We start from the raw sequence: 12,111 nt of genomic DNA, 5'->3' as shown, positions 1-12,111 counted from the left end.
TGTGACAGGGCAGTTCATTTCTATGGGTGTTCTGCACAATACCTGTCACACTGTTACAGAAAAGCCCAACAAAACATGCTATTATGAATGGTCTACAAATCTGGTAACTGTATTATAATGTTCAAAGGGCAGATACCAAGTAAATGTAGTCCATCATATCTTCTCCAATAGCAGAATGGTGTCTTTAGCAGCACTCAATAGGCTAGTGGTAGCAAATAGTATGTTGAATTGGACTGTGTGAGAAACTGTAACATATTTTAAAGGTAAAAGGGAGGTTGTAATGTGAAAGAAAAGCAAATACACCTTCGGTATCCAAAAACATCTTGCTTTTGCAAAGAGCCTGATTTATTCAGGCTTAACTGTTTATAATATCACAACTCCAGGACTCTTCCTGGGAGAGATGTGCAGATTGATACTATGATAGCACTGCCCCTGGCACTGTCCTGCATTCATGGGGCTGTGCTGAGGCTGGATCCATGCTCCTGCCATAACACTTAGGCCATAGCCAAGGTACACCCCTTGGCAAGATCCAGGTTTGTCAAGTAGAGGATTAGACATCAGGTGTTGGACAGGGACACCAGGCAATTTCTTGGCTTGGCTGTAAATGTGCCAGCATCACTCTGCTAGATACAAGTCAGTGTCATAAACTGCCTCAAGACCTGTGCGTTCAGGTGGGCTCAATATAGTTTTTCCTCTTACCAGAAAACTTTTGTGGCTGTCATTTGTCACTCTTTTCATCCTCTGAGTCACCAGTTCTTAGATTTTGCCATGTAGTTTGAACTGTGTTTCCTGTGTTTCTTCTTGTGGGAGAGCTGGGCACTTCAAACAAGGTGAAGTACCCAAGTGCTGAGAGCATGTGAACTGTCTCGCTGTGTCGTTGATCTGTGGAATTTGACTGAGAACTAAATACAGAATATTTCTTTAAAATGTACTTATTGAAATGAAGTTGCAACAAAATACAAAGACGAACCTTAGGCTTTTAATAATGATGGAGAATTTCCATATCTGCACCCAAGCTACCTTTTAACCCTCACTTAGGTCTAACTGGAGCTGCTCTTTGTTCACTTGTTTGTCTTTCATTGCCTTGTGTCTGCTGCATCCTTTTGTTTCCTCATGTCCTGAGGAGGAGGAAAGAAGCACAGAATAAAAGTCTTTGCTAAGATAGAACACCTTTGTTATCCTCATTTATGTCTTACAAACCCTGACTTTTTCATTTCATGTTATCTGACACTGGGACACCGTGTGACACGGGTTTTTTATTTCTATCTTGTTCTTTTCTGTAGAACTTTTAATTAAAATTTCAATCGTATAGTACAACTAGCACATCCTGTCTCCAAGATGCTTTGCCCTGTTAGGGCCTTCTGAAGGCATAATGGTAAAATGTACATTTGTTAACTATGAAAATATAAATGCACAGTATTCTCACCAAATTTGTAACTGCTATTACTAAGCTGTCTATATATAAAAATTAGCCAGCAGGACTAGGGAAATGATTGCCCCTCTGTACTCAACACTGGTGAGGCAACACCTTGAGTGTTGTACCCAGTTCTGGGTCCCTCATTGCATGAAAGACATTGAGGGGCTTGAGTGAGTCCAGAGAAGGACAGCGAAGCTGGTGAAGCACCTAGAGAGTGAATCCTGTGAGGAACAGCTGAGGGAGCTGGGGTTGTTTATCCTGGAGAAAAGGAGGCTCAGGGGAGACCTTACTGCTCCCTACAACCACCTGAAAGGAGGCTGTAGCCAGGTGGGTTCAGCCTCTTCTCCCAGGCAACCAGAGGCAGGACAAGAGGAAATGGTGTCAAGCTGCACTAGGGGAGGTTCAGGTTGGACATCAGGAATAATTTCTCCACTGAAAGGGTGGTCAAGCATTGGAACAGGCTGCCCAAGTAGATGGTAGTGTCACCATCCTTGGAAGTGTTCAAGAAATGACTGAATGTGGCCCTTAGTGCTCTGGTCTGGTTGATGTGGTGGTGTTTGGTCAATGGTTGGACTCAAGAATCATTATTCTTGAGCTCTTTTCCAGTTTTAATTATTCTGTGATTCTAAGGACAGCACAAGTGGGCAGACAGTGATTATACTCATTACAAGCCTGTGCCTTCTCTCATAGTCAAAGCAAATTTTAGTGTTGATTCAAGACACAATCCACAGTGCCTAGGCTCAATTCTAGTAGGTGGTTTGCTTTGTTCTGAGAACCTGAATTTCCTTGGCCCTTTATTGTCATTAGAACTCACTGAAAGGGTGCTCAGGTTACACATACACAGTGCAGGGAGGTATTCAGGAGTGCTACTCTATCTGACCCTCTCCTGTAGGAGCTGGAGATGATAAATGCTCTCAGGAACCCTAACAAGTGCTGGGAAATGTCTCCTGAGGCTTGTAGTCAAACATCTCACTCTTTAAGACAGGAGATTTAAACTCCTCTCACTGCACTCCCAGGTGTAAACTTCAACTGCTCACCTTTTAGTTTGCTGACTACTATGAATCCATTTTTTGTAAGACCAGTGGTGTGCTCTGAAGGAACTAAGCACAGACACCTGATGTGGCATGATGGCTTCCAACAGGAGCCAGGTCACCTTAAAGGCATTGCCTGAGCTGTGTGACACCATTGTTGATCTAAAGTCTTCAGATTTTCCTTTCTATCAAGTGGTTATCAGAGGTGAATAAAGGCATTATGGTCTCCAGTTCCAGCACTTCTAGAGATAACAGTTTTCAGCTTGAAACACTAGCAGTCTAGGCTGAAGGCTGTTCTACAGACTGCCAGAATTTCTCGAGAGTTTTGTTGGCACCCAGGGACTAACTTAGATACAAGTCTGTCATAACTGTGACCTCAGTTGATCATATCTCTGAACCTTTATCCAGGGTGTGGAGTACCCCTGCAGTGCATCTGGGCATTGACAGCCTTTTCCTGGCTATTTATTCCAAGCTAGAAAATGTTTTACACCAGAGGATTCACTCAGAGTAGCCTTAAAGGATGAAGTACTCTAGAGTTGTATAACTTTTTGGCAACTATCAGAATATAGGCATTCATCTGTGACTATTAGTCATCAAAACATTCAGCCTGCTGATGTCCAGGAACCAAAGCTCCAGATGTAGCTTGCCCAGATGTACATGTTGCCAGAAACCCTCCTGGCAGAAAATCCCAAGTGAAAAAACTGACATAGAAACGAACTAGTTGGTGCAATGAAAAAAAATCTGATCAAAAGGAGCAGGTATATTCTATACAAAGAGCAAGTGGTGAGAGATCTCAGATCTGCCCTTTATATTCAAGGAATATTCAAGGAATAAAGGACGCAAAGCTGTGCACAGCAGACACGCTTCCATCTGAAAGGGATGGATGGAGATTTCTGAAAGGAAAAAAGGAATGGGATGACTTTTCATACCTTTTTTTCAGTTCCTACCTCTAACTTATCTCCTTATTTCATGATGTTTCTGCTCCCATTCAAACGGTACTCATAATTGTCAAGTCAGCTATCTTAACAAAAGCAGGTGTTCTTACTCTGCTAGACAATGATTAATGATTCAATAACATTTGGAAACAGCTAGAATTCTGCCAGTTTCATTCTACTGTGCTGAAACAGTCCAAAGAAATCTGTGAAATAAAGATGCTTAGAGATTAAAAACTGTAACAGTTTTTGTCATATTTTATCTAGATTTTGGTCTGAACCTGAGTGTGTTTAGAGCATCATCTCTATAGTTATAAAAATTCATTTGTATGTGCCTAAAAAAACTCCTTGAAGGAAACCACTGAAAATACAGATTTAGTCCTCTAGGTTGCAGAGTTGTCTTAGCAAATACCAGTGTTCAGCAGAGAGAGGTTAAAGCCAGCTATTCAGTATATTGAGGAAAGCCTTTCTGTTGCAGAGTTCTCAAAAAACTTGCACTTCTCCATGTATCAGTTTACTCCTTCCTGGCTGAGAGATTAAAAATTTACAGTTGAAACTGTGCTGGTGGGTACTCATCCAAAATTAATTAAAAAAAAAAAAAAAAGAACCACCAAACATCATTATCAATGACCTGTTGCATTATGGATTGTTGAGAACTGAAACTCAAAGAAAATCTGTTGCTGATGGCAACTAGAACTAGGCTAAAATGTAGAGGGATTCCTCTTAGCAATAACAAAAAGGATTCAGTCTGAATCCTCAGCTTGAATTGTAGGGATGCTGAACCCTGACTCTCTTGATAAGAAAAACTTCTCATTTAGAACACTAAGCCTTTGTAGACACAAGGAAAAGTAAAACAAAATTGGGAAGAATTAACAAAGATGAATTAATCATTTATTTGTAACAACAAAAATTAAAGGCTCTATTTCTTTGCACTAAATATTTTACTTAGTTTCACAGCCATCACAGCCATGGTACTGCCTTCAACTATTGCCATTTTTTGGTCATTACTGGGATTCCAGCTAGCCCTTCTCCCTATTTCACCATCAGTATTACACCACCCCAACATCTGTGAATTCCTTCATTCACACAGACATGTTGCTGGCTGATAGGAATGCTCAGCCTTACCCCACTTGTTTCATGCCACCTACAGGGAATTCACAGAGCCATACTTCTCTGTTCAGCAGCTCCAGCTCAAGGTATTTCTTTCCCTCCAAAGTCACCTCCATATTTGCTCATTGAATCTTGAAGGAGATCTAAAATTTGCAGGAATCTTAAAAAAGTAATTGTTCCATTTGTGTTCTAATCTCTGTTCTAGTCTGCCTCCATTTCAGCAGGAGCTTCCAGCAGTTATGTAGGTGATTCTGGATAGAAAGCTCATGCAATTAGAATAATAGAATCAGGCTGGAAACGATCTCAAGGATCACTGGGTCCAACCTTTGATCACACATCGCCATATCAACCAAACCATAGCACTAAGTGCCACATCCAGTCATCTCTTGGACACTTCTAGGGATGGTGAGTCCGCCTCCCCGGGCAGCCTGTTCCAATGCTTGACCTCCCTTTTAGGGAAGAAATTCCTCCTGCTGTCGAACCTGAACCTCCCCTAGTGCAGCTTGAGGCGATTTCCTCTTGTCCTGTCTCTGGTTCCCTGGGAGAAGAGGCCAATCCCACCTGGCTCATCCTGCTTTCAGGTGGTTGTAAGGAGCAACAAGGTTTCCTCTGAGCCTCCTTTTCTCCAGGCCAAACAACCCCAGCTCCTTCAGCCATTCCTGTTCCTCAATGACTCACTCTCTAGACTCTTCACCATCTCTGTTTCCCCTCTTTTCCAGCACCTCAAAATCCTTCCTCTCATAAGAGGCCCAGAGCCGAAGGCCCACTCAAGGTGTGACCTCACCAATGCCAAGTTCAGGAGTAATAAAAGCACTCTGTTCTTCTCCCTGCACAATAATACTTCATAAACGTCTCATAGCTTGCACTTATTTTTGTCTCCACTTACAAACACCAACTAGAAGCAAAAAGCCTTTATTTCTTTAAGGAAACCAGATAAAATGTGACTAAAAAAGTAACAGAAAACCATTCTATTGCTCTGTGTTGAGTTCTGGGACTGTTTTTCTAAATTCCAATCAGGTAATGGCTCTGTGATCAGATAACAATGTATTAGATCCAGTTTATTCAGTATATGGTGCTACTTGCCGTGGCTCCAAGGGTCACATCCAATGCAAATTTTAAATTGCTTCTCAAAACTAAGCTGTCCTTCTGGGTTAACAAACACTGCTATCTATGAAAATCTGTTAAAAAATAACACTTTTATCTTATATGAATATAGAAACACCAGATTATTTGTCATCCAAGGATAGGTGGGTAGTCAAGGCCCAGATGAGCAGTCATGCTGATTGATTTTCATGGCACACACTATCAAATTTCATATGTATAAACACCAAATGATTTTCTGAGGCAGAACATAAGTCCCTTAGGACCTTTACAGTCAGTGACTTAATTTTGCATAAAGAATGTAACAGGTGCAAATACTTGGCATAAGGCATGTCTGAATATTTCTAAAGCCAGTTCAATAATCTTGGAAAGGGGCATGAAATGGAATAGTTCTCACAAAAAGAGCTGTCTGTTTCCAGAACAAATATTGGTACACTTGACAGTAGAAACGCTTTCATTTTGCCCTGCAGCATTGCCTATCCTAGGTCTCTTCAAAGGGATGGTTCTCATGGTAAAGAAATAAGATGCAGGAATTTTTTTTTTTGCATAGCCAGATGTGAATTCAAACTTTGTGGTTCTCTATTGTGTGGTATTTCTTGTGGAAATGAGCTGTATTTATCTAATTAAAGTTAGAGTAATTTATTTTTCATTTCTTCTACTGGTAACAATTTTGTAGTTAAACACAACAAAAAGCAGAAAAGCATAAGTGTAATTTTAAATGTTTGGCTGAAAAAAATTGTATAACATATTCCTAGTTCAATGATTCTAATCCATGTGGTCACCACAGCTATTGCAAAACATTGGGTTTTGTTTCTAGTAAAAGTACTGCAGCAAGCCACAAAGTCCCATAGAGGTTATACAGGGTAAGTGTAATTCATCAGGTAACAAAATATCTCCTGACCAAATGGTAATCCAGCCTGACCATAATCCTGTTTTAACCAAGCCTGGTCTCGTATAATTTCCTGGGAGAATTTATAAATCTGACACTATGTAAAAGCTTTGCTAAAAACAGGCCTAATTCATAGAAATCTTTGGTCACGGTGCTGTTACTATTCTGTACAGAATTCTGAATGGAAGTTGAAGGTGGGAAGTGGGACCTACACAGAAATCAGCTCTCCACTATGGATGCACTGCAGTTTGTGTCTCCAGGCAGCACAGAATAGCTTAGAAGATGAGAGGAGAACATGGAGCCCTTAAGGAAGTCAAAACTGAGCCCAGAGTCCAAGATCAAACCCCCTGCCAGTCCCACAGGGATCTGTAAAGCACCTGGGGCTGGCTGGGAGGGCCCCTGAGAGCTGGTGGGACAGGGACAGTGCTTTGTGGGGCTGTGTCTGGGGTCACAGCAGTGCACAGCTGGGACACCCCAGCACCCGGTGTTCGCTGTGCCTCCACAGCCACACTTGCTGAGCAGTCCCAAGCAGGGGCTGAACATCCTTACTGGAACCTAAAAATGGCATTGTCAGGCTGATTAACCTCCATAGTGAAATGTGGTATAATTTAGGATGTATTTTTCTGACTTCCATGACATCAGAACCCTTCCAATGTCATATATAATTATAAGAAATGTCTCTCTGACTTGTTGCTGAAAATACATGGGCTGTTTTGTTTTCAAAAAAACAACATGTTCTTTCCCTCATGTTTGTCTATTTTTGGCAGGTTCTGTCATGAAAACTGTGGTGATTATCACAGCTGAAAGCTCAAGTAAGACTTAAGATTACACCCTCTAGCCTGAAGTTTTCTAAAGGTATTGAGCTTTTCGCTTTCCTCCCAGGATTACTACAGATTCTCTTTATACAGTACTCCAAGCAGATGAAATACACTACTTTTTTGTAACTGGTGCTGTCTAAGATCTTACTAGCAGTATCCACAGAGTAAACTATCACTGCAAAGGGAGATATGCAGCAGCAGAAAGGGAGTAGGCACTGAAATACACCATGCAGAAGCCTGAGTAATGGGCAAAAAATGGGAGTGTAACCCTATGACCATATTTAGTTTCCACATGTGAATCTTGGCTGGCTGAATCCTACCCCAAATGCCAGTGAGGCCTGAGAAGCTGGAAATCTTTTGCTCTGTGCATACAAGCAGAGTCATGACTCATGCAGAAGAGAAACAGTTTTCTTTTGCAAGAGGAACATTTTTCCTTATTGACCAGGGAAACACCCGAAAATAGCTTTGCTTTCTGAGTGATTCTGTCAATTCACAGCAGCACTGTGGAGGTAAGAAAAATCAAGAAAAGCATTTACAGCTCCAGGAATTTGCTAATTAGAAGTGCAAATCTCTGTTTAAAGACAGCCAACCAAAATCACTATATAAGTAAACTCACTGAAGACAGTGAATTAAATTGAGTGTAACTTGGACTGTTCAATAAATTTCAAATGTCAGGCAAATAAATGAAATTAAAGATGAAATAATAATATTGCAAGATATTTAAAATGTGCAATTTAATCTGAGTAGGGAGCTCGGTGTATAATCACATTTGCACTGGGTATTATTTCTGGTGTGGTACATTTTCAGCATTAAAAGTGAGGCATTAAGGTTCTGCAGATGATAGAGCTCTCTCTATCACAGAAGGATTATGTTTCTTGGAAAGGAAGGACACTTCAGAGAATCCCAGATTGTGGGAATTTGTTTCCACCAAAACTGTTGGAATTTTCCGAGTTACTTCAATGGAAAGTGAAGTAAGCCAATGAAAATCCACCCCACAGTGAGAGAGAACATCATTAAAAGGTGTTAGCAATCAGAGAGCAAAGCAAACAGGACTGATTTTAATGCTTTCTCTTTTCCTCTCCTGATTTGCCCAGTGACCCTCTTCTTCCTGCCCTCACGAACGACACTGCCCTGCCCCAGATGGAAACCAGCCCCTCATGGGTCACCCCAAGCTCCCCAGGCCCGGCGCGTTCCCCGCGGCTCCCTCGCTGCCATCCCGCTTCCCTCTCCCTGAGAGCGGCCGCAGGAACCGTCCGGGCAGCCAGGCAAAGCCTTTCCCTGACAATACCCCTTCGGTTCTCCTTTAAATCCATGGCAACGCACTGTTTTATTTTTGTGTCTAAGGAGGGGGAGCGCCCGGAGCCGAGGCGGCTCCGCCGAGCCGAGGCTGCCACCTCCCGGCCCTCCCGGCCCTCAGCCCGGCCGGGGCCGCCTCTGGAGCTCCCAGGGGAAGTCACTTGGTTCTGCTGAAGCCCTTCCTCTATGTATCAAAACACCCCGCTGTACATCATCTAGCTGCAGTGCTCCGCTGTGCTCTCTCGAACTTACGAGGTGGAAAGGAAGCATTTAAAATTATCCATCACTTTACAATATGTCCGGGATAAAAATATTACAGGAAAAATCCTAATGTGAGAAATCAGTTCTAAATAAGAGAAATCAAAAGGAATGGACTGTAACATAGCAGCTTAAGGAGACAGCTTGGTAAAAGCACATTAGTAAAATTACTTCCATTTATATTTCATCTGATAAAATAAAGTTTGTCAACCAGTTTGTGGGTAGAAACATACCCTCTGCTTTCATGTTAATAGGACTGCTTCAAAAAGTCATCTGTTACTGCAAGTGTAGAGGGAAAAGTAACTGGAAATAACCCAACATAATAAACACACGATGCAAGTCCTGAGGAAGGCCATGAAGGCAGTCAGAGGGCTGGAGCACCTCTCCTATGCAGACAGGCCAAAAGACTCACAGGTGTTCTGCCCTGAGAAGAGAAGGCTCCCTGGAGACCTTAGAGCAGCCTTCCTGTACATGAAGGGGGCCTACAAGGGAGCTGGAGAGGGACTTTTGACCAGGTCATGTAGTGACTGGACAAGGGAGAATGCTTTAAGTGAAAGAGGAAGGTTTACATTAGATATTAAGAAGGAATTCTTTACTTTGAGGGTGGTGAGTCACTGGAACAGGTTGCCCCGAGAGGCTGTGGATGTCCCATCCCTGGCAGTGTTCATTGGGTGAGGCTTTGAGCAACTTGGTCTAATGGAAGTTGTCCCTACCCATGGCAGGGCAGTTGGAACTATATTATCTTTAAGGTCTCTTCTGACTCAGGACATTCAGTAATTCTATGATTCTGTGGAAAGACTCCCTTGAGGACAGCAAAAATGAATCAAGCAGTGTGAACCATGGATTGACTGAAATCAGTAGCAAGAAAGTGTAGTACACCAGGAAAGTGTAGCCAAAAACAAAATAGGGAAGGCACAAATTTAGACACCTGTAAATTTCATAGCATTCATTCACAGCAGAGAGATAAAACTAGAGCAAGACTGAAAAAACTTTTTTTTTTTCCTGCCTGTCTTTCCTGAAAATCTTTGTTGAGATTGAACTGAGCTAGACTCCAGAAATGCCAAATAATGCTGTAGTAAAGATAATGCTGTTCTTCTGAGGCTATAGGAGGTTAACCCAGGCTGGATGCTAGGTACCCACCCAGCCTCTCTACCACTCTCATTCTCTGCTAGAGAGACTAAATACAAAAGGCTTATGGGTCAGGATAAGGACAGGGAGAGATTACCCATTAATGTCATGGGCAAAGCAAACTCAGCTTGGGGAAATAAACTGAATTTCTTACCAGTCAAATCAGAGCAGGAATATAAGAAATAAAATGAATTTTTAAAACATATTCCTGCTACCCCTTCCTATTCTTGGGCACAACTTAATTCCTGAATTCCCTGCCTCCTATCCACAAGCAGCACAGGCAAATGGGGAATGAGAGCTGTGGTCAGGTGCTCCTTTCTCCTCTGCTGAGAGGACTCCTCACACTCTTCCTCTCCTCCAGCATGGGCTTCTCTCTCCACAGGGCCACAGGTCCTGCCAGGAGCCTGCTACAGCACAGAATTCCCATGGGATTCTGTGGAGTAGACAAAATATATTTCCCATGGGAGATCATTGTTTTACCTGTAGCTGCTATTTTTTGCAAGCATATGAGCTCCTTTAGGGAAACAGCAGTGTTCTGAGAAGCCCAGCCCTCTGCACCAGAAGCACTGGTGCTGCTGGTGGCACTCCCATGTTTGCTCTAGTTTTAGAGGAATAATGGGCAGGAAAACACCAAGCTTGAGTAGTTGCTGGTCAACATCTGGCTGTTTGCTTCTCCTTCCAATATCACAAAACAGCCCTAGGCCTCAACTCACCAGCTGGGTTCAATCAAGCAAGCAGATCCTCTGTTCTCAAAGCCACACTAGGCACCAGGAGCATATTGGTGACTCTGGCACATTATCTATTAATAAATTAAAGCATCAGGCTTTGCATTTGAATAGGCCCTTTTCTTTGGCAGATCTCAAAATAATTTCTAAGGAAGGGCAGGCATTATTGTCTCCATTATGGGGCTATGTCATATGACAGCTCTCAGTTGGGGACTGGGCAAGATCTTGGCTCTCCAACAAGGAACAGCTGCTCCCCCTGGTTAAATGCCACACACCAGCAGCCCTGAAAGCTTTCAGGTTCTGGCCAAGCACACAGAGCGCCTCAGCCAGATGGGCAAGAGCAACTGCTGGAAGGCTGGCCCTGTTACCCAGTCAATACTCAAGGTAACTAAAACTTCACAGAAGACTTGTCCAGAATTCTAGACAAGCAGCATTAGTTTTTAACGTGACTCACCTATTTAGGTTTCTTTCCTCCCCTATGATCAGTTTTGAAATGATCCTCACTTTTCCTTAGTTTTCAAACTGACCTGCTGTCCAGAAGACATACACTTTTTTTTATTTGAAAATGTTCTGTTAGGGAAAGTTTTAAACCTGTTTCCATTTTGTGGGTTTGCTACAGGCTTTAGAATGTTTCTATAATGCTTGAAAACATGGTGTCCTTGCAGAAGGACTATCCTGCAGGGAGCCTGCTTCCCTTAGGTGCTTCCTATGTGAACACACATCATAGCTGATGTTTTAGCCATTGGGTCATGTTATATGTTAAACCAAGGATTTATCACAGTCCTTTTTGATTCTTAGTTAAAATGCCAAGTTGGCTTCTCTCCCAGTTCCCTTTGCAAAATATAAATAATATGTATTTCCAGTTAATAGTTCATTAAATTACTTTGAGTCTTACACATTAACTCGGTCTTTTAGCTAGTGAGCCAGGGCAATGCCAGCTATGATTTGCAGACCACAGCACAGGTTATAAGTACCTTTACATGAGCATCCACTAGCAAGGAGAAGAGCTGCTTCCCAGCACAGAGGCAGTTCAGAAGTTACACGTGCACAACACAAACAAGCACACACAACAAAAACAGACTCCTGCTGTTGGATACTGGCATTCGTTGTCTCTGACAGCTGCTCTGAACCAGATGGGAAACAGCCATTCCAGTTCTGCTGAAAGCCACATCCCAACACCAGCATCCCTGCTACTCCCAGGCTGGCATCTCAACTGAAGGGCAGAGCAGCAAGTGAGCAAAGGAGCCAAATCCCCCCTCCCCAGGGCCAGTGTCATCTCTCCAGGAAAAAACTGAGGCATATTTGATGTGGAGAGGAAAGAAGCAGAGAGAAGTAGGCTTTTAGATGCTGTACTTGGAAAGATATGATCACATTTGTTCTGAGCACAAAGAATGTCTGGGTCCAGT

The sequence above is a fragment of the Ammospiza nelsoni genome, chromosome 5, assembly GCF_027579445.1.
Source record: "Ammospiza nelsoni isolate bAmmNel1 chromosome 5, bAmmNel1.pri, whole genome shotgun sequence".
Classification (NCBI taxonomy): Eukaryota; Metazoa; Chordata; class Aves; order Passeriformes; family Passerellidae; genus Ammospiza; species Ammospiza nelsoni.
Note: the sequence above shows the minus strand (reverse complement) of the source record.